Below are 23834 nucleotides of genomic sequence, written 5' to 3'. Positions count from 1 at the left end.
CATACTAATACTTATTTTATATACAGCTAGTACACCTAGCTAGCAGCTAGTTAAAATTCCTGAACAGCCGCTCTCAAGTGAAGAATCAGCACAATGCTGCCAATTATAGGGAGTCCTGTCATAATAAAAAGCAGAAGCTACCAGTAACAAGTTCTCCTGTGAATAATCTGTAGCCAACTAGAAATATGTAATTGCAGGAAATTATATAGTAAGCGGGCTAAAACATACATCTTAATACTGTACTGTGTGTAGTTGTGACCTCTGCAATATTCACTATACACACTTAGATTGCCACCCAATGTGGCAAACTGATCAGATTCAACTCCGAGAGGGATTTACCTAAGAGTGATTAAATCTCTCCATACACGGCACACACATTATCAAGAGATTATCAATCTATTGAAAAGCCATTAAACCGCATGTTTAGTACAGTGTAGCAACTATGGGCCACCCATCTAATGCCACTTCCCATTCACATCCAACAGACCAAAATTTTCGGTCGGATTGTAATTTCTATCGATTTTTGCCACAAACAGATTTGATTGTTCCGCAGACAGTCACATCAGAGTCCAGCCAGAGCGGTCTGTGCCCCCTCGGACTGGCAGACCTGCAGACAGTCACAGCGATCTGTGCCCCATCAGATTGGCAGACCTGCAGACAGTCACAGCGATCTGTGCCCCTTCGGACTGGCAGATTCCATGATCCAGCGTTTTATTCCTAGCCTAACACCTACTTAATGAAGCCATCACCCTTTCAGCAAGAGGCCTGATTGCCATTTACAAGAATAATTTCAGGTGCTCGAGAGCCATTCATGCTCATTAATTTTAATACCATAAATACAGATTATTTTTCTTGCTCCCTAATTTCCTACAATGGTACTGATAATTATAATACATTACAAGGAGACTTTTTTTTGTATGTTCTCTGATGAAAATCTATGGCAGCATATTTAATGAGCATCACAGGATACAAACAGGAAGAAACAATGATGATTTAAGAGAGTTAATCAGCTGGATACAGTAAGGCAAAGGATGCTGTGCTTTGTAGCCTGCTGTGCTGTATTTATTACATTCTGCATCCTTCTTATTAAAAACCTGCTACAGTTTAAAAGCGATGGGCCCAAAACCCTAAGTAAACTCACCTGGAGGCCACATATACTGCCTAGTCTACAGTAAAGCTTCCCCCACGCACACTTGGTTTAACTCGTCTGAGTTGGACAGTCAGGTCTGTCTTAACCAGGAATTAATAGTGTACAAGCAGGCTGAATCTTTCAGTAACTGCAATGGTCACGCGCAATCTTCCCGTTTATCCCTCCCACCGGAAGCAAATACATTGTACACTACACATCATCGTGCTTCCTACCCGTCCATAGCAACAAAATGTGTTGCTGAGCTGTACCTGAAGGATACGTCTGTATGTGCTTGTGAATGGAATGGTCTCCTTAAAGGACTTCCGAAGTGAGGGGGCTTAAACAAATTTTACACACCTAGGGCTTCTTCCAGTCCATAGCAGCCTTCTTGTGCCCTTGTTGCGGCCCCAGTTCTCCGCTTTGTCCCAATGGCCGTCTGTGAAGATCGCAACCCCGCCGGCGGGTCGGGTGTTCTGTGCCAAATGACGTGCGGCCACAAATGCCCGCGCAGGCGCAGAAGACCTGACCTGCCGGCAGGGTCGTGACCTGTATGGGCGGCCAGCGGGACAACGCGGAAGACTGGGGCTGTGGCGAGGGCACGGAATGGCTGCTATGGGCTGGAAGAAGCCCTAGGTGAGAAAATTTGTTTAAGCCTCCTTGCCTCGGAAGTCCTTTAAAGCCACTTTTCCATGAGTAGCTGAAGGTGGTGAATTCACTTCCTGTCAACTGCTCCAGTTCACCAGCCAGGTACTTGCTAGCACTCAGGACAGGCAATCCCCCCCCCCCATGAATTTGCATCTGAGCATGGTGTAGCTGTCCTCACATGCGGCATGAGATTTTTTTTTTTTTTGCTTTCGGGTAACACTGCTGCATGTCAAACATGGTTCGTGCGGTGTTACCAAACACTATCCTTTGGCTGCATGTAGTTGCCGCTGAACAGCATTTGTGGCTGGCAACTGGGCGGCAGAATTTCTCAACAAAGTAGCAGTTCATCGGCCCATAGAAAAGAGGCCTAAGGATCGGGCGCTGACCCCTACAGGTGACAGTTATGGTACTTCTAATGTATGCACAGCCTTACTGTACTCAAGAGTTTTAATAAATTAAACATTAGAATTTATGTAAATATCATATCCAAAGAAAATCTGTCTCTTTTGATTGATATTGAAAATATCAATCAATGATTGAATGAATAAAGTTTGGAAATTCGGGTTCTTTGTGCACTACCAACACTAGCAGAGAAAGTGTGTGAGCACGAGCACCGAAAAGTGAAACAAAGAAAAGGATCATAGGTACTGTTTGAACCAGAAGAAGGGATCTGCAGATCAAGCCTTTTCAGGGGGGCTGTTAGAATTTAAGTATTATATGAATTTGTAGGCCTCACTTACTTTAAAGTGGTCTAACACCCAGCATTTCAACTTTGCTTTAAAAGATTGCTTACAGCTTATAAACTATTATGCCAGATTTTTTTTTTTTAGCAGAAATTCACTGATTGGATTAAACATGACATTTTAGTGCTGCATTTAGCTAGAAATACTCCTCCGTGCTTGCATGTTTAGTTACAAATGTATCTATCTACAATGTAACAAACAAACACTGCTTTGAGAGAACAAAGAGGGCTTCCCCGGCAGGCTTTTTAAAGGTCTATTTGTATTCCAAATAAAGATACATTTGTAACTAAAAGATAAGAACGGATGCGGATTCCTAGTTACATCCAACACTAAAATGTCATGTTTAACCCATTCAGTGAATTTCTGCTTAAAAAAAAATCTGGCATAATAGTTTGTAAGCTGTAAGCAATCTTTTAAAGCAAAGTTGTAATGCTGGGTGTTAAACCGCTTTAACTGAGTTTAGTTAAAAGACTTGATGTGCAGAATCGCCCTTTAAGGAGAATTTCTCAGAGATAAATAAAGACCGTTCTGATTTTCAGTAGAACATTGTACTGGAGCTCCCAAGGCTGTATCCGAGATATCCAGTGCAGAGGCCAGACCAGCTGGCAACGAACAACATAAACATGAGCCATTGTTATGAAAATATTCTCTCAAATGCATTAAACAATGGCCTCCTCAGAACAAGGTGACAGTTCCTTGGAAAATGGAATTTTCCAGGGCATGCGCAGTAAAGACGGTGCTTGTCATAATATCACGGGGTCTTATCAGCCAATAGCAGGTGATGATCTATTGATCCGTCCCTGCTCAGATGAGGTCACATTTAACTCTTTAGAGTTTAGCATAAGAAGAGCGAACAAGCTCCCGGAGGGGGGGGGCTACTTCTGTCTTCTGGCTGATGACTTCCACTTTCTACTCTTTTTGTAATGTCTTGTCATCTTTTCTAACTGTATGCTGTATATAGGCCTAAGTGCAATGTAGTATAGATGTAACATAAGAGAAAGCCTGGTTGCCATTCAAAGGGAATGGACTAAGAGCCTGTAACGCAAAGAGGACTTACTACAGACCAATTGCTTCGCTGAAGTGTAATGGCCCATACTCACGAGTGACATTTGTCGCCGCAACACGCGGCGCGCGCGTGTTGCGGCGACAGGTCGCCCGTGAGTATGGGCCGCCGCACGCGCACCCTGAACTGTCGCCCGTCGCTCATGTCGCCAGGCGATTGAAACTTTCAATCGCATGGCGACAGTAGCCGCTGCCCCCCCGCCGCAACTGTCGCTAGTCCGCGTGAGTACGCGGACTAGCGACAGCAACCTCCATAGAGGTTTATGGAGCTTCCGGCGGGGGGAGGAGGAACGTCGGCGACAGCTTCCGTCTCGCCGCTGGTCCCTCTTCCGCGTGAGTACGCGGAGGGACCTGGAGAGAAGCTGTTGCCGGCCTGTCGCCCACACGCTCACGTGTGCTGGCGACAGGCGATTTTTGCAGCCCGTGAGTACGGGCCATAACGAACATGTAGAGATAAGCATCTGTATATCGGTTTACGAAATAAATTCCTGAAACTTTGACGACGTCTAAGAAGTTCTATCTCCTACGCTGTTGCTGTGATGAGAGTCAAGTTATCACACTTCCTGTGATATGGTGCCGAACGAAGGAGTAGTGTTGTTGCCCATAGCAACCAACAAAGATTTATTACACTCACCATGGTGAAGGCCAACTTCTTAGGTGGTTTGTGGGCTCGCTTGTGCTTAAGAGACTGGGTTCCACAGCTCCCCCAAGGTTAACATACTTCCAATCAATGTATTTAATACCGAGTTCATGGTATGACTACAGAGTACGGTATAGTACTGTATTAGCTAGGCCTATTTTTAACATGGACTCTCAAGCAACCAGAAAGCTCACTTATCCAGCATCAGCCAATCCCCATTGGTGTTGAATAACAAAGACTCTTACTACTGTATTGAGGTTTGTCATAGTTTTGTGCTGCAAGACAGATACTACTAAATATTTCTGCAGAAATTGTTTAATATCTCATGGTGGTAGTAAAGGGAAACAATTGATATGGCTGATCTACCCCAAATCTAACAGTGTATGGGTCTCTCAAGTTTCTTACAATACAAAAATACTGGATCGATCACTTTTTCTTCATAATCACGTGATATACTTTTTTATGATTTTCAAAAACAGTAACAGGAATTTAAATGATGCTGTTACCAATAAAACTTCACCTTTCACTGATGTAGTTGTAACACACTGTCATCAGATTGGTTGGGGCACTTCATCTGCTTTTGTAATATCATATTTTAATAAATCAAACTGATTGAAGTAGAAAGAAAAAAAATAAGATTCAATTTAGTATCATTTTAATATGATTAGACAGACCTGATTGCAAAACTGGGATGAAGCTGCAGCACACTAGGAATAATCTTCTGAAAAGTGACGTGTTTACCCCCCAATAGTGAGAAGCACATTTAATAACATGTCAAAGGGTAATGTGGAGTGACGGCAGTATGGTGGAGGCATCTAGCTAGGGGGGTGGGAGCCAAGATACTGAATATGTTTTATTCCGCTCAGTAAGGAGTCTCTTAAAGATTGCTTCCCCATAGCCATGAATGTGACTCTGCAAGATGTGATGCGAATGGGCTTCTACCAGCTTCCACTAGACACATGTCAACACTAAGCATCTAGGCCAGAGAGGCAGGTGACCTATGCGGAGAAGTGACACTTCCTATGGAGGAGGACAGTACGAGCAACGGAACCAGAGAGATGACAGATCTGCTATGGTTAAATCCCTAACATACATGCACATGCTGCAGCAGACAGTAGTATAGAATAACCCCAGTCACGGTGTCTGCAATATCATTAGCATTAAAAAATTGCACATTTTTAGTTTGTGGTTCGCTATGATCTTGAAAGTGCGCCAACAAATTCTATTTTTACTTCTTTGCAACCATGGTGACAATGCAGTTTGGTGTATAAAAAAACACATTTGGAATAATACTTTTCCTGTAGGAGTAGCTTGCTACTTAAAATTTGGGAACTTGGAATTAAGTCCGGTTGAGAAAATTCTTTGAGGCAGATACACAGACAGAAGGATAGGCTACGTTCAGTGGAAGTTGAGCTGCGTTCCCTGGAAAAAACAGAACGCAACACAATGTAACGAAGAAGTCGTTCTGAACACTGCATAAACATGCTATTGCAGTGCGACTTTATGCATTAAGATGCCTCTATAAAGTTGCACTGCAACCCACCACTGTGGTAAAAGTAGCCAAAAAGAAGAAAGGTCCATTCAAAACAAGTAAACTTTATTAACATACACAAAGTGTTGTCGCGGACTAGTGTTGTCGCCATTGTACATTGGTTTTTATCTATATTGGAATAATAGAGCATAATTGGATGCCTTGAAAATGAAAACTTGGAACTTGTTTGGTATGTGTGTTAAAAAGTTTACCCATTTTGAACAGATCTTTCTTTTTCCTTCTAATTTTGTATCCCCCTTAAAGATTTTTTTCATAACAAGTGGGTGTAGTGATTGCCCTTCTCTCTACAATCAAAGACCAATTCATGTACCGGTGACGTCAGTCCACGGACACATCCAAGTAGCATGATTTAGACTTCACGCAACATGAAAAGGGAGGTTTCTGGAAAAAGTTCAGTTAAAATTCAATAGAACCAGGGATGTGTAGTCGGTACAAAAATCATCCAACTCCTCAAGTTAACTAAACTGCCAACTCCAGGTACCCAAAACTGCTTGGACTTCACAGCCCTGAGGAGAACATTCCTTCTTTCTCATTAATAGTACAGTGTCACAAAAAAACCTAAGAGATAGAGAGTGATGTCTAGCATTTTGCAGCAGGGAATGTGACTCTGCCACTGACGTAGGAGACCTGGGTTCATATCTCGGCTCTTCCTATTCAGTAATCCATCACCTATTTACTAAGTAGACCTTGGGCAAGACTCTCTAACACTGCTACTGCCTTTCTCAGTGCGCTCTAGTGGCTGCCTCGCAAGTGCTTTGAGTCAGACAAGTGAAAAGCGCTATACAAAAAAAAGGAATTAAAAAGGAATTCTCACAATGAAGAGACTGGTGACCCTCTACACACCACTTTGGCAATTAGAAATACTAAGCAATCCCAAACCCATCACCTGTTTCTTCGGGTGTGTTCTAGCTAGACATTCCACGAGCACTGCTGGGTTATAGGAGTGGTACCTTCACTGCTCTACATTCTGGAAAGTAACGAAGGTTGGAACAAAGGCATCAAAATTTGGACAAAATAATTAAAAGCCGTTTAAAAAAGGAGGTAGTTGTGGACCATACCTCCCCAGAAATTGGACACTCCATCGGTTAACTTCCTTAGCGGTCTGGACGAGCTCAGCTCGTCCAGTACCGCCGGAGGGTGCCGCTCAGGCCCTGCTGGGCCGATTCATTTCAAATAAAAAGGAGCACCCGCAGCCGGCATTTTGCCAGCCGCGTGTGCTACCTGATCGCCGACGCGTGCAGCGGCGAAAGAGGGTCCGCCCAGCCGCCCGAGCCCAGCCGGAACAAACAGTTCCGGCCAGCGCTAAGGGCTGGATCGGAGGCGGCAGACGTCAGGACGTCGGCTGACATCCATGACGTCACTCCGCTCGTCGACATGGCAACGAGGAAAGGGAAACAAGGAAGGCTGCTCATTGCGGCCTTCCTTGTTACTTCTGATCACTGGAGGCGATCAGAAGTACACACTAGGAGCGCCCTCTAGTGGGCTTTTATGTTGGCTGCATGTAATAGTTTTTTTTTTATTAAAAAAAAACCCTCCCGCAGCCGCCCTGGCGATCTTAATAGAACGCCAGGGAGGTTAATTAATAGTCAACAATGAAATGTATTTGAACACTCCACAAAGCAATGCATTTTTCAGGATCAAACCCGCTTCATCAGGCAATAATGGCAGCAATAACTAGTACAGGTCAGTGTGTCAGCCAAGCGCATGTGACGCTATGGATTTTCAATATCTCGGTTTTACTACATACTACACTATATTGGGCTCTCTGTGTCCCCTTCTGTCTTCCACATACAAGTACATTCTGGAAAGGCAATTTTGTGGAGAGCAGTGGAGTTTCTAAGTTAATTAAATACACAGCATTAAACTTTTGACAGGTCAGATATTGACCTCTCATCCGTCACTTTCATCTGTTTACCAGTGAAGTCATTGTGGCCACTGCTGACATCTTTAGCTTTGAAACCTTGAAAGGTGGTGTAAGAGTAACAAGATAGTCTTAATCTCAGTGAACATGTTACTTTTTTCTTGGCAGCGGCTCGGCAATGATGCCCAAGGAGTGACTAACATGAAACTGATAGAGGGATCAAACGGTAAACCACAGTAACACTGTTCACAATACTTCAATGACAAAGATCCAAAGAGATTGTTTTTGTTATCTCACAGCAGCAGTGGTAATATCACTCCAAGCAATATATACTTGTACAGCGTCCCACACCTTTTCATGTGTATTGGATTAATAGTTACCAAGCAGTACTCAGAGGCACCAGTGCTACTACTTTCAGGGCCTGATTTATTCTGCAAGCAACAAAACACTGGAGGATACAGTCATATGAAAGTGCAACTTTTATTAGTCCTAAGGCTTTGTGCGTAAGAACGTACTAAAGGGAATGTCCAAGCAAAATAAAAAAATGAGTTTCACTTACCTGGGGCTTCTACCAGCCCCATGCAGCCATCCTGTGCCCTCGTAGTCACTCACTGCTGCTCCAGTCCCCCGCTGGCAGCTTGCCGACCTCGGAGGTCGGCGGGACGCATTGTGTACATTTTTACGCATTCCCGCTAGTGCAGGAACATTAACACATACATTTTTACACATTACTGGTTCAATGCGTAAAAATGTACGCGTTGAACCAGTAACGCGTAAAAATGTATGTGTTAATGTTCCTGCACTAGCGGGAATGCATAAAAATGTACGCAATGCGTCCCGCCGACCTCCAAGGTCGGCAAGCTGCCAGCGGGGGACTGGAGCAGCAGTGAGTGACTACGAGGGCACAGGATGGCTGCACGGGGCTGGTAGAAGCCCCAGGTAAGTGAAACTCATTTTTTTATTTTGCTTGAACCTTCCCTTTAAAGAATACCTTACCCAAGGCAAAAACTAACCGAGATAACCACAGAAGTATGTTCATGCAGGATCCACATACCTCTTTGCTTTGTCCGTTTCACTCCTTGTTCCCGGTAAACACTCCTCAAAAATTTAGATTTTTGTCAGATTTGGTCAAATTTCTCAAGGAATGATAATGGGGACTGGGGGGAACAAAGAGAGAAACCAACACAGTATAGAGGTATGTGGATCCAGCATGAACATAACTCTCTGCTTATCTTAGGTAAGTTTACCTCATATCAGGTATACTTTAAAAAAAAATAAAAATAAAAAAAAACATGGTCCTTAGCAAGTCTTAAAGTTAGATAAATACAACCTCTGACGAGCAACACCACATGACCTATACGGTGTGGGCAAAAAATTTGAGACACCCACTAATAACAAGTTGGTCCACCTTTTGCTCTGATCACAGCCGATATTGTTCAAGGCATGGACTCCACAAGATGTTGAATCCATTGCAGAGGAATGTTGGCCCATGCTGACATAGTGGCAGCTCTAAGTTGGGTTAGATTGGATGGTGGCGTTTCCAAGCTTTGAAGTGATTTTTCGACTTTGACCCACAAATGCTCAATAGGACTGAGGTTAGGGGACTGAGCTGGCCATGGAAGCAGGTTAAACTGATCGATTTCCCTTTAAACCAATTTGAAACTGATCGAGTATGGTGGCAAGAGCCCACAACAGGCCTCTTTTCCTAGAGACCTGCCTTACGACTCTGGCCACTTAGGCTATGTGGTCAGAGCGATGAAACGGTCATAAGGCAGGCTGCTGCTCCCACACCACCCCGCAGTCTCACCAGGTATATGAGTTTCCTTATGAAATTTTGACATTGTATGGATTTAAGCCATAATCATTAAAGCATTTTATGCAAGGGTCACAATGATGGATGTTTGCCGATACACTGTTATAGTGCCAGTGAAGACTCAAAGTGTATATAGTCTCCATTATATAATGACCCTGTTTTTAACTGCGCATTTCATTTGGGTTCATTTTATCCTGGATAAGTCCAGGAAACCTGGAAACCAAGCTACATCCATAACTGCAGCAATGGCCATGCCAGAAACGTTCAAGCTACTTTGAAGCAAAGCTAAAGTCAAGTTTAAATTAGCTTAAAGCAAGGCCCCTGGACATCCATTTAAAGTCTTGCATTCTAAAGGGTCAGTTTTAAAGATTTTGACCCTAGAAATTCCAGTTTGTGCTTACTCTGGAAGTTCACTGCTGGGAGGGTCATGTGTAAACCCAGGTACATTGGATGATAGTGTGTTATGTCCACATCCCAGCAATTCAAAGCCATTCATTCAGCAATAATAAGCCAGTTATAAGACATGTCTAGAGACTACGAGGTTTATTTACTGGGGCTGAACAACAGTGGAAAACATACGTGATCTGGGAATCATAGGAATATCATTAAAAGGGACTATTAAAATGTTATGTTTGTAGCCCTATTCCAGGTAACATCAAAATACAATAGGGCCTGAGTCATAGTGGACACTGGTGTGTTCATCACATGCCTGCCACTCCTGTATGACAACCTGGCATTTGCAGCAGCTGGAGCAGTCTAGGGAAGACAGCAGTACTGCACTTTAAGAGCTCCCTACCCAATTCTGCCATCAACCACTGACCCCAAGTGCCCACATGGATAGCACCATTTGATTGCATGTATAGACTGAAGTAGTAGTGGTAGTTATTCTTCAACTGCTTAGGGGGTAAACTGTGCCATTAAAAAGCCCTCCTAAGCTGATTACGCAATCTGAATTTTGCTGTTATTGAACCATCATGCTGGAATCTGAAGTGAAAATAAACTTATGATGTAATGATTTGTATGTGTAGTACTGCTAAGAAATAAAACATTAATAGCAATTAATATGAGTCTCATATTGTTTCCAGTACAGAAAGAGTTAAGAAACTTCAGTTATGTATGCAAAAGAGCTTCTCTGAACTCTGTGACTGTATAATGTCGTGGACAGCAATGTCTTTTGAAGCTCTTATCTCAACTGTCTCTCATTGTTTCTGTTTTTTCTGCAGAGAAAAGTTCAAAAGGTCAATAGCCTGCTCTGTGAAATCATTGAAAATGCTCAGTGTATTGTGGAAACTGCAATTATTAGAGAATGATGCAATGTTATAAAAAAAAAAGCTATATACCTGAAAATAAAAATATGACACCATTTTCTTTGTTACTAATGATATATTAATTATTCGTATTCCACAATTTTCTTTTTTCGCTTCAGTGTCACTTTAAACAGTAACATTACTGCACTTCTAAGACAGCCTAGCGGGTGCACAAGACTAACTGTATAAATGCAAAATTTACCAGCTTTTCAGAAATCCACACAGTCTTATACAACCCAGATGAGAGCTGCCAATTCCTGCCCTCTAACAGGAGAGTATAGCTTTAATTTTGACATTATGATGGTTGGACATTCTACAATGCAGTGGCCATGGACTATTTAGTTTTAAAGCACACTTAAAAGTCTAAAAAGTAAACAGAGCATACAATGGCCCACATGCAATTAACTTTTGCTCCTGAGTTTTCGGCTAGGAGAGCTTGTCTTTAAAATAACTTTACAGCACTCTGCAATTGAAAAAAAAATATATAAAAAAGTAGATGGAAAAAAAAAACCTCTCAATATTATCTTGAGTATTTTCTTGCTTGCTGCTGGTTTAAAGGGCATTATATTGACAAGGTGTGAAAATACCACTCAGGAGAAAGCTCAGGAGAAAAAGTTAATTGCACATGGGCCATTGTACTGTTAGGGATAGTTCAGTTACCTCCTCGGCGAGAAGCGGCGCTCGCAGGCATCACTTGCTCTTTCCGGCAGGTCGGGTCTCTCTGCAGTTCACCAGCGCAGGTCAGCACTTGCGCGCGATAGGCGGCAGGACCTTTATGCACTGAGAAGGAGAGTCAGCTGACCTGTCGGTCAGCTGACATCAGTACACTGGGTCTTGCTGCTGATTGGGCAGGCAGCCCTGGGCGGGTGTTTTGGAATTGCCTGTCTGTATTTAAACCCAGGGATGTCAGTAGCTCATTGTCTGTTGTTGCTGAAACTTCGCAGTGAAAGCTCTCAGACCTTAGTCAGATTGGTGTGTGCTTGAACCGGCAGGACCCCGGGGATTCGCACTTAGCTTAGGATTATTATTATTATTACTGTTATTGATTATTACTGTGTATGACCTTTTGCCTGTACTTCTGATTACTCTCTGCTTTCTGATTCTGTACCTCTGCCAATCTGATCTGTTGCCGACTCCTGTCTGAACTCTCACTCTGATTTTGCCTCTTGATTCTGTACCTTTTTTGATTCTGAACACAGTTCCCATTCATTGATCTAAGTCCCCACGTGAATGTCCACAGCCGTCCATTAGACAGTGCCACCATTCACAAGGACTGTCCACGCATCACTTCCCAATAATACTATGCATTAGGAAGCCAGCCGCGAGGAAAACTTGTGGCCAAATAGTAAAATTGCATCTACATTTTTTTTTCAATAAAAGACCTATGTTCACTCTTTTTTCATTTAAAATTAAATCCTTACCCCCCACACTCTAATAGTTACCCAAATAAAAAAAAAGTTTACAATAAAAAAAAAATACATAAATAGTTACCATAGGGACTGAACTTTTAAAATATGGATGTCAAGAGGGTATATTACTGTTAATTTTGAAATGGTTGGCTTGTTAATAGTGAGGGACGCAAAACTGAAAACAAATGCACCTTTATTTCCAATAAAATATTGGTGCCATACATTGTACTAGGGAAATATTTTAAACGTTGCAATAACAAATGGGCGAATAAAATGGGTAGGTTTTAATTACGGTAGCATGTATTATTTTAAAACTATAGTGGCTGAAAACTGAGAAATAATTACTTTTTTCAATTTTTTCTGTTAAAACACATTTAGTATAAAATGATTTTTAGCAAAAACTACACCCCAAAAAAAGCCTAACTGGTGGCGAAAAAAACAAGGTATCGATCATTGTGTTGTGATAAGTAGTAATAAAGTTATAGGCAAATGAATGGAAGGCGCGCTGACAGGTGAAAATTGCTCTGTTTTTTTTAAGGGAAAAAACCCTTGGAGGTGAAGTGGTTAATATCGCAAATTCAGACACAAACACTAAAAATCCGTGTAATGCAGAAAGGCACAACAAAATACTATACAGGTCTTCAGGAGGATACATAAAACAACAAGGGAAAATGACCATCTATAGTAAAGTTAACTCACTGGCTGACCGTTTCTGTCCAAGCCACTCTTATTTGCAGCTTCCTATTGCTATGGAAAAGCGTGGTTTTACTGCCAGCCAGTTCTAGGAAAGATCATTAACAAACATCAGACATCAAACTATTACTGGTATGAGGAAGATAATTGATCATAATATAGACACACTTCTCCAGCAGGAGTCCGAATAGCAATACCGCATGCATAAATAGACTATAATTCATTATTAATTCATTAAGTCCAGCAGTAACAAGACAGAGAGTGATGTATTGACATCTGGGAACGTACCTTAAGATAATGTCAAAAAGATAAAATATTCTTTAAGAAAGTCTTCTACTGCAGGTCATAGAAATGATGAACTGCACAAGGGTACTCCATAGCCATTATTCTTGATGTACAGAATGTAACATTTGTTAAGCAAAATATGTAGGCCACTATTGCTGACAGTGCTTTACAAATGCCAAGTTGTAAAGGGTCATCAGCAATGGTGGCCACCTTGAAAAAAAAATATTGAAGTGTGGGTTGTCCACTTTCGATCATTATTTGTAAAGTGGTGAAGAGCGCTCCACTGGCCATTCACTTTTGCTTGCAGTAACATGAAGTTTTAAGTAGTGATTCATTTTTAAAGTGGCAAAAAGACTATTTAACCATTTCGCATCCAGACCTTGTTTCTCCCTTATGGAGCAGAGCAGTTTTGATGTTTTGGCTATGTTCCTATTTAATAAGCAATAACTTTATCCTTACTTGTGACACCTAAATAATATATATATTGTTTTTTTTTTTCAAGACAACCTAGACTTTCATTGTATGGCATTTTTGCGCTCAAACTATTTTGTTTTCTATGCATTTTATTGGGAAAAAATTGTAAAAACATTTCTCAGTTTTACCAATACAAGTTTAAAAATAAAAAAAAGTGATATTCTAGATTAAAAACACAAAATTTGTTTGGCTTTTTTCTACCGTTTATCACTAAACTTAGATTATGTTACTGTCACAATTTATGATGAAGATATGCGATTCTGAAATAATGCTACAGTGTGTATTTGTAATGGTAAATATCCATTCCATGCACTGATGAGGATCAAACAATCCGAAACAGTCTGTATGCATGTTGGATTATTGCTCTGTACAAATTAACAAGCTGACTCATCATTGCATTCCAGCGGTTCTGGGGGTGTGTTTAGCTTCTAAGGGTAACAATGGTTAATTTGCATATATTCAGCAGTGTTGCTCTGGGAGACATCTCAAGCTCACTCCAACCTGAATTATAGCAAATTCTTTCTGTTTTAAGAAAGCAAACTTTTGTTTTTCTTAACATCTTAGTAAGGGGGCTTTTAGGACCATTGTAGTCCCTTATACACTCCAATGAGTTCTGGGTCACCATGAGCTTGCTGGTTAGTCTGTACCTAATGGTAAATATCAATCTTATTGGCTCAGGGAACATATATTCCTTTTCACCAATTAGTGCTGCAGCAGGTAATGCTGGAGGTTTTGCACAGAAGCAAGCCCAATCATGCACAGCTGTGCTTTAGCTACAAGACACATATCTAAGTCCTTGTGGCTTAGATTAAGTCACAGAGGACGTAGATATACTGTAGTGGTGGATAAAGTGGTTAAGAAAAAAATAAAAAAAAACAAACACCATTCTTCATTCTTTCTTTTGGACATTACCTCTCCATGGGTCCTTATAATTATTATTATTGATATATATAGCACCAACATCTTTCGTGGCGCTGTACAATAGCATACAGGGTATAAACAATCCGAAGTATACAAAAGTTGATTCAAGACAAGAGGGTATAACAGCTAAAGCAGTGAACAAATGAACTACATATTTTACACAGGGGGTGGGAGGTATGTACACCTATTACACAGCATTGTGAGACAAAAGGGGAAGAGAGCCCTGGCCAAAAGACCTTACAGTCTAAACGTTTAAAGGTATAGGACAGTAGGTAAAGGGAAGCTGTGTGGGGATTGGTAGAAATGGTGGTTAGTGGGCAGTGTCCTAGGTAGGAGAGTATGCTTGCCTGAAGAGGTGAGTTTTAAGATTGTGCCTAAAAATAGTAAGTGTGGATAAGTGGCGGATGTGTTGAGGAAGTGTGTTCCAGAGGAGGGGAGAGGATCGAGAGAAGTCTTGTAAGCGGGAGTGGGAAGACGTGATCAGGGAAGAAGACAGAAGGAAATCGTTAGCAGAGCGGAGATTGCATGTAGGATGCTATCTGGAAATAAGTTGATTAGGTTTAGGAATGAGCTATGTTGTGGAGAGCTTTGTTGCATGTGGTCCGATATTAGTCATGGCGAGAATCTGAAGACATAACAAGAAAAGTTGTTTAGGTTGTTTCATACAACTGTTCGGGAGCTTTGTGGGCGAGAGTAAGGATTTTAAATTGTATCCTTTGTGTAACTGATGAGACGAGGAAGTGTTGATGGCAAGTTACAATATAGCGACTGACATAAAAGGACCAATAAACAATTGGACTTCATGGTATTTTACAGTTCCGATCACAATGTTATTAATGTAGTGATCTGCAGAAATTCAGCAGCAGTAACTGCATTTTCCTGCTGAACAGTTTTGTTCACTCAATAAAGCAGAAGATACACTAGCCACAATCAAGCGCGTTTTGCCGCACTTTCGGAAATGTGTACAGCTGCACATTTAATTAAAGTCATTGGGATTTTTTTCTTGTATTTGCCTGCGTTCCTTTTTTTTCCATGGTTATGCAAAAAAACATAACATTTCCGTACAGCACTCACATTTACAATTTTATTGTAGTTTGCTGCGAAAAAAAAAATTTCAAGCAGAAAACACAATTGGGGCACAACGTAAAATGTACTCACATTCACAGACTACATCTCCCAGCATGAGATGAGAGATGGAATGTCCCATACGTGTCAGCTAAATGAGAAGATGGCATGCCCCATATGTGTCAGGGATCAGAGGAGAAGCCCCCTGTAGGCAAATAATGCTCCCCCCATCAACACACTTAAAAAAATTCATTTAAAAAAAATAATTTGTTGAGCTTGGTTCCTTTTAAATGAGCTCACACAGCTGAGATAGGAAAGTGATGCTAGAGTTAATCTCTATTACTCTACGTACACTTTAGATTTTCCTCCGTCAAAATGATCATACTTGAGAACTTTGTACAGGTTTCCCCCAAAGTGGCTGACCTACACATTAGAGATTCATCAGGATCGATCTCTCTCTTCTGGTTACCCACTGCTCTGCAAGAACTCCAGAAGGAAATTCACTGGGTTCAGTACAAACTCAACCAATCAAACCCCCCCCCCCCCCCCCCCGTTGAGTTAATTTTTATATTCACGCAGTTCTAAAAGCAGAAGTTGGGCCATTGTTGACAATGGTAAGGTCCTTCACTGGAGATACAAATGTCTGTAAGCTTGTGTTGTGTATTCATTATTTCCCAGGCATGATTATTATTTAATGCAACAAATTCTTTGTATTGCCATCTCCTCCTTTCCTTCAAAAGTGGCTGTGTGTTCTTTGCAGGCACTGATGCTTTGCATATGAATAGATGAACATGTAGTAAAGAGGGTGATGTGTGTCTTTCAGAAGGGTAACCATGCAACAAGAGGAGACTATTTGTGGCTCCACAACAATTAAAATCCATGAACACAACTTCTAAGTATGTATCTACAAAGAATGTAAAATTAATGAGACAAGTTCTCAAAAATACAGACAAAGCATAAAGATAAAAATACAAACTTGAAGGAAAAACAGGCATAAAAGAGGTAAATTGTCGTCTCATTCAACATCACCTTCCATAGCGATGTTCATAGCACAATATAGAGAAGTATCTGCCTATAGTTTCCATGTAGGATAGAGAAGTATGGACAATAAAACTAACATGCGCTTTGAGTCCTATGGGAGAAAAGCGCTTTACAAATGTTATTGTATTGTATTGTATTGTAACATATTTATTATTTATTTTTTAAGGTGGTGGTGGCTGTGGCAGGAAGGACTTGACCTCACAAACTTGCAATCTAGTGATTGTAAACTATCTGCCCTTTCTTTTGGGGTTTGTTTCAGCATACAGTCTGCACACGACTATATCACATGAACTGTTTTAAAGTACTATGGCTATCATTCATAAAGCATTCCCGCATGCGGAAATGCGTAATACCGCTGACTTTACCGAGCACTGAGCAAGTTGTGCATTCATAAAGCCTCTTTCCGTATGCGGAGCTGACATTCCCGTGCAGAGTGACAACGTACCGCCTTGTGCAGTGTGGATACGCAGTTATCCAGAAAAAGTATCAAAATGTTCATTCATAAACATTTCCGCATAGCGGTATGCGGAAGGGGATTACCGATCCCCTGGATGTAGCGGGAAGCTTGCGGAATACATGTAAGTGAATGGGACGGACCTCCCACACATCAGCAGAGAGAGCACCGCATGGAGGGTCTCGGCCAGCTTTTCTGTTTCCGCATGCCTACCACCCGCCTACCGACACCATTCTCCAGAAAACCTCCGCACTGCTACCGCCCCAGGCACAAACTTTATGAATGACCACCCAGAAGGATAAACTACCGACGGCGGTATTCTCCCGCACGGGTTCCCCTTACCGACAGCCTGTTCATGAATGATAGCCAATATGGTCAAATAAAAAAAAATCTCCAGGCAAGGGGCACAGCCTGACACTTCTTACTCCTTCACCCATCTTAACATGTTACCGTAGTTATATTTCATGTGTGCTTCAAATATTTTAAGTGGCAAGGTGAGGAATATGTGTCCGGGGCCGGTCGAGCACCAGACACCAGGGTGCTGACATCACACTGTGGGAGCCTTGTTGCATTGTGGGAAATAACTGCTGATTCCAACTGCCAAAAATGCATCATCTCTTTCCACAGACATCACCTGTCAGCAGTAAAGATGTCGCCATGTGATAAAATGTCAGAATGTAAATCAGGGAGAGGAAAGGTTTTACAAAGGGCAAACGTTTACTAAACTATTTATAAATAATTATAGTAAAAATTAAGCAGTTTTTTTTCCTTACGTTATCAACGTCCTCTACTGTGCCTGCATGAGCACCGCTGTCAATCAAGTCTACATTGTCTGTAGTGTACTGCGCAGACTCAATAGTTCTGCTCCTGTGCAATGCACTCTGGACAACATGGACTTGATTGACAGCGGCGCTCACACAGGCACAGTAGAGGTTGAACTTGCGAGGTCAGCCTCTGCACCGGTGGGGACCCCGGTCCGGAAGCTGAGCGTGGAGCTGCGGTGTGGGACATGTCGGCTGCAAGGGGCTGGAGGAAGCCCCAGGTAAGTAGATTTTTTTTTTATTTACTCGGATATTCCCTTTAAGCATATTGTTTAAGACTAATGTTTTAGTACAGTATTAGTGTACTACAGATCTCATAAGCACTGTTCTCGCAGTGACGAGACACAGAACATTTATGTTGCTCTTTTCTCCTGACGGACTGTAAGAGTCAGTGTTAGGGAGTCTTCCCCAAGGTCTCCTTACTAAATACGTGCTGGCTTACTGAGCTGGCTTACTTACGCTGAGCCCTTTACCAGTACCACTTGTAGTAGTGAAAATAAAATTAACATCATAACATGCATGCCCTTGGTAACATTATGCATTCTGAAATAAAATAAGATTCTTGGTTAGTTTGTGGTTTTAGGTTTTTGCTTTTGTAATGTGGACATCTCTGCTGCTCAGCCAATCATTGGCACAAAACCCATGTCTGCCACACCCAATAAACCACTTCTGTCTGCCTTTAACTCGATGTGCCGAGACGCCTTGTTTCGATGCAGCCTCCAGCTATCATTATGCGTCTATGGAAACTCTGGCCAGTGCTGAATGTCCTCTCTGCTTTCTTCATAACACACTTGCTTAGCAGTGCCACAGCCACTGTTCAGCAGGAAATGGTCACCAAGGTTACTGGCCACGTCTGCACGATGGCAGCACAATTTAAAAGGGGGGGGGGGGGGGGGAGGGAATAAAAACTTGTCTGAACACATAGCAAATCTGAGATTTGAAAACACACTATGCATGCGATTACCCAGAGTCCAACTGAAGCGTTCACAGTATGGGGCCCGCAGTGCTACAGCTGCATTTTATTTCTTTTTTGGGCTTCATGTACAGTATTTTTTCTTTTTCCAAACTTGTAGAAGTTCCAAGCCTTTGAATACATGGGGGGGGGGGGGGGGGGATGTCTGCAAGATAGTAGGATGAATTTTATATATATATACACACACACACACACACACACACACACACACACATACATACATACAGTGACTTGCAAAAGTATTCGGCCTCCTTGAAGTTTTCCACATTTTGTCACATTACTGCCACAAACTTGAATCAATTTTATTGGAATTCCACGTGAAAGACCAGTACAAAGTAATGTACACGTGAGAAGTGGATCGAAAATCATACATGATTTCAAACCTTTTTTACAAATCAAGAACTGCAAAGTGGGGTGTGCGTAATTATTCAGCCCCCTTTGGTTTGAGTGCAGTCAGTTGCCCATAGACATTGCCTGATGAGTGCTAATGACTAAATAGAGTGCACCTGTGTGTAATCTAATGTCAGTACAAATACAGCTGCTCTGTGACGACCTGAGAGGTTGTCTAAGAGAATATTGGGAGCAACACCACCATGAAGTCACAAATAACACACCAGACAGGTCAGGGATAAAGTTATTGAGGAATTTAAAGCAGGCTTAAGATACAAAAAGATTTCCAAAGCCTTGAACACCCACGGAGCACTGTTCAAGCGATCATTCAGAAATGGAAGGAGTATGGCACAACTGCAAAGGCCGTCCACCTAAACTCACAGGCCAAACAAGGAGAGCGCTGATCAGAAATGCAGTCGAGAGGCCCATGGTGACTCTGGACGAGCTGCAGAGATCTACAGCTCAGGTGGAGGAATCTGTCCATAGGACAACTATTAGGCACACTGCACAAAATTGGCCTTTATGGAAGAGTGTCAAGAAGAAAGCCATTGTTAACAGAAAAGCATAAGACGTCCTGTTTGCAGTTTGCCACAAGCCATGTGGGGGACACAGCAAACAAGTGGAAGAAGGTGCTCTGGTCAGATGAGACCAAAACTGAACTTTTTGGCCAAAATGCAAAACGCTATGTGTGGCGGAAAACTAACACTGCACATCACTCTGAACACACCATCCCCACTGTCAAATATGGTGGTGGCAGTATCATGCTCTGGGGGTGCTTCTCTTCAGCAGGGACAGGGAAGCTGGTCAGAGTTGATGGGAAGATGGATGGAGCCAAATACAGGGCAATCTTGGAAGAAAACCTCTTGGAGTCTGCAAAAGACTTGAGACTGGGGCGGAGGTTCACCTTCCAGCAGGACAACGACCCTAAACATTAAGCCAGGGCAACAACGGAAAACAAAACCTAGCCATGTGTTTAGAATGGCCCAGTCAAAGTCCAGATCTAAATCCAATCGAAAATCTGTGGCAAGATCTGAAAACTGCTGTTCACAAACGCTGTCCATCTAATCTGGCTGAGCTGGAGCTGTTTTGCAAAGAAGAATGGGTAAATATTTCAGTCTCTAGATGTGCAAAGCTGGTAGAGACATACCCTAAAAGACTGGCAGCTGTAAGTGCAGCAAAAGGTGGTTCTACAAAGTATTGACTCAGGGGGGCTGAATAATTACGCACACCCCACTTTGCAGTTATTTATTTGTAAAAAATGTTTGGAATCATGTATGATTTTCGTTCCACTTCTCACGTGTACACCACTTTGTATTGGTCTTTCACGTGGAATTCCAATAAAATTGATTCATGTTTGTGGCAGCACTGTGACAAAATGTGGAAAACGTCAAAGGGGCCGAATACCTTTGCAAGCCACTGTATCCATCTATCTATCTATCTATCTATCTATCTATCTATCTATCTATCTATCTATCTATCACACACACACAAACACACACACACACACAGTAACAGCCATTTGGCTTTATCTGCCATTCAAGGTATTCTTTCGGTATACTGTAATTTAATTTGCATCAGTCAGCTTAACCTCTTCTCTCCCTGCACCGCTTGTCACATGACCACAGAATGCACGTAACTGTTTGTTCAGTAGCATTCACGGGAAGCCCCCCGCCCCATTCCTCCAACTCAAAAGGTGGGGAGTGTGGTATTACTACAACTAAGGTACTGAAAACGTTATGGTTAGTGCTTAAACAAATGATGCAATTATACACAGAGAAATGAATCAAAAGATTTGACTTTATCCAGAACTAAATATTTTAAAGGAGTGATAATAAACTGGTGGTGGGGGGAGCTGGGTGGTGAACGAGGAGAGGAATGGACAACTAAAACTAAGGTTTGTGGGTCCAGAATAAACTAAACATACACAGTGCTTACCTTAGGCAGCTTTGCCTAGGGTCAAGGTGTGCTTTAATCCAGTATGTGTTCATAACTTTAGACTGGTCCTCCTGGAAAACTGACATAAAACAGGCCTGTGGAAATCAATCCTTGTGGGTCAGTGAGAGAAATGTGCTAACCCAGCAAAACAGATTACCTCAGTTTCTACATTGTGAAATCACATGCGCAGGATGACTTTCTGCAAGCTCTTCTATATGCTTACTATGCAAATAAACCAGAGATCACATTATTTCGAACAGAAATAATTCCAGATGGAAGATAAAGTACATAATGTAAAACAGATCTTGACAAAACCACCTAAAGACAGCCATAGACAGTAATTCTGGCCATAAATGTCAGACCTCAGATACAATGAATAAAAGTGTCCCCTAGGCCTGGAATCTGCTTTACAAGATTGACAGGAAACGGCATTATGCACCCCTGTGGACTGTGCATATGAAATCCTACTAACCAAATGGTTGTTCAATTGCAATCACATGCTTGGACTTGATACAAAGGTCTTTATAACTCAGGTGGTCTTTTCTTCTTTCTGTTCTAGCCAATCTCCAAGGACAGGTTGAAAATATCCAATAGCCATCAGAGTGCTCAAAGTTTAATTTTTTTTGTGTGAAATTAGTTCATCACAGCTAAAAACATTGTCCTCAATTCTGGTACACTTACCGTCTGTTTTACATCCTCTACCTCATAAGTGGTATTTTAGAGCATGCAGTAAAAGCAGTTTGCTATTCTGGTAGATTTTAGTCATAATTTACCTCATACAGTAAATTAGGTCAGAAAATGTGCGGTATTTTACCTAAAATCGGAATTCTCATGGAAAATAGGGGGCATGTTAGCACATAATTTACAGATCAGTTTAAAACCTGCCTGTACCTGGAGGTAAAGTCAATTTGAGTGCATTCTGCAGTTTTTAGTGGAGTTCCTATTCCTGTTCTAGTGGAATTCCTATTCAGGCTGTGTAATAGAGAAGAGTAGTAGAAATAAAACTCCAAATATTTACTTACTATACTATAAATAAGACTATCCTAAGTTATGGAAGAGAATTAAAGACTATTATTATTATTTACAGCATGCTAGCCGCTGAAATACCGCACGTTTTACCATATGTTCGGAAATGTGGAAAAATCTTTCAGAACTGCAAATAACCTAGAAAATACCGTATGAGGTATTTTACCGACTAAAAAATAATATTTAGCTCACATAGCTACCAGAATCAAGGCCATGGAGTTTTAAAGGGACACTATGGCAAAAAATTTTAAAATTTAAAATATGTGCAAACATAGACAAAAAAGAAGTACCGTATATACTCACAAGCAAGCCGAATTTTTGACCCCCAAAAAGTGGTCAAAAGTTGGGGGGGGGTCGGCTTGCTTGCGAGTCATCTAATAAAGCCCCTGCTCCCCATTCTCCCCGCGGCCGCTGCTGCTATTACCTTAGCTCGGCGCCGCCTCTATTCCCTTGTCCTGCTCGTATACGGTAATCCATTCCACAGCAGCGCGCCCCACGGCGGCTGCTGTGTGATGACGGAGGAAACCATAGAGAGCGGTTCCCATAGTAACGGCGATACACATCGCCGTTACAGAAAGCGGCTCTCTATGGTTTCCTCCATCATCACAAAGCAGCCGCCGTGGGGCGCGCTGCTGTGGAATGGATTACCGTATATGAGGCGAGCAGGACAAGGGAATAGAAGCGGCGCCGAGCTAAGGCAATAGCAGCAGCGGCCGCGGGGGGAGGGGCACTATATTAGCTATGCTGGGGCCCTATATTAGCTATGCTGGGGCACTATACTAGCTATACTGGGGCACTACCTACCCATACTGGGCACTATACTAGCTATACTGGGGCACTACCTACCCATACTGGGCACTATACTAGCTATACTGGGCACTATACTAACTATACTGGGCACTATACTAGCTATCCTGGGGCACTACCTACCCATACTGGGCACTACACTAGCTATACTGAGCACTATACTAACTATACTGGGCACTATACTAACTATACTGGGCACTATACTAACTATACTGGGCACTATACTAGCTATGCTGGGGCACTATACTAGCGATACTGGGGCACTACCTACCCATACTGGGCACTATACTAGCTATACTGGGGCACTACCTACCCATACTGGGCACTATACTAGCTATACTGGGCACTATACTAACTATACTGGGCACTATACTAGCTATCCTGGGGCACTACCTACCCATACTGGGCACTACACTAGCTATACTGGGAACTATACTAACTATACTGGGCACTATACTAACTATACTGGGCACTATACTAACTATACTGGGCACTATACTAGCTATGCTGGGGCACTATACTAGCGATACTGGGGCACTACCTACCCATACTGGGCACTATACTAGCCATACTGGGCACTATACTAGCTATACCAGGACACACTGGGGGGGATCACATGGACAGCATTTCCTACCCCCGGCTTATATGAGGGTCAATCATTTTTTCCTTGTTTTTCAGGTAAAAGTTGGGGGTCGGCTTTCTTGCGAGTATATACGGTATGATTTTTCCAGAGTAAAATGAGCCATAAATTACTTTTCTCCAATGTTGCTGTCACTTACAGTAGGTAG

The 23834-nt window shown here is 42.1% G+C and overlaps 1 protein-coding gene across 5 annotated transcripts in view; it reads right to left on the bottom strand.

Annotated features, from left to right (window-relative positions):
• FAM110B (family with sequence similarity 110 member B) overlaps positions 1-23834 on the bottom strand; it is a 217809-nt gene that overhangs the window by 111964 nt on the left and 82011 nt on the right. For 3 of the 5 annotated variants that reach the window (XM_068237415.1, XM_068237419.1, XM_068237418.1), the window contains exon 4: positions 12861-12942. The exons of the other annotated variants lie outside the window; for them this stretch is intronic. The gene's annotated coding sequence lies outside the window, so the exon portion shown is untranslated. The remainder of the gene's footprint in view (positions 1-12860; positions 12943-23834) is intronic. 5 annotated transcript variants of the gene reach the window in all.

This window comes from Hyperolius riggenbachi, chromosome 5, assembly GCF_040937935.1.
Source record: "Hyperolius riggenbachi isolate aHypRig1 chromosome 5, aHypRig1.pri, whole genome shotgun sequence".
NCBI classification, from domain to species: Eukaryota; Metazoa; Chordata; class Amphibia; order Anura; family Hyperoliidae; genus Hyperolius; species Hyperolius riggenbachi.
Note: the sequence above shows the minus strand (reverse complement) of the source record. Positions and strands in the feature narration are given on the sequence as shown.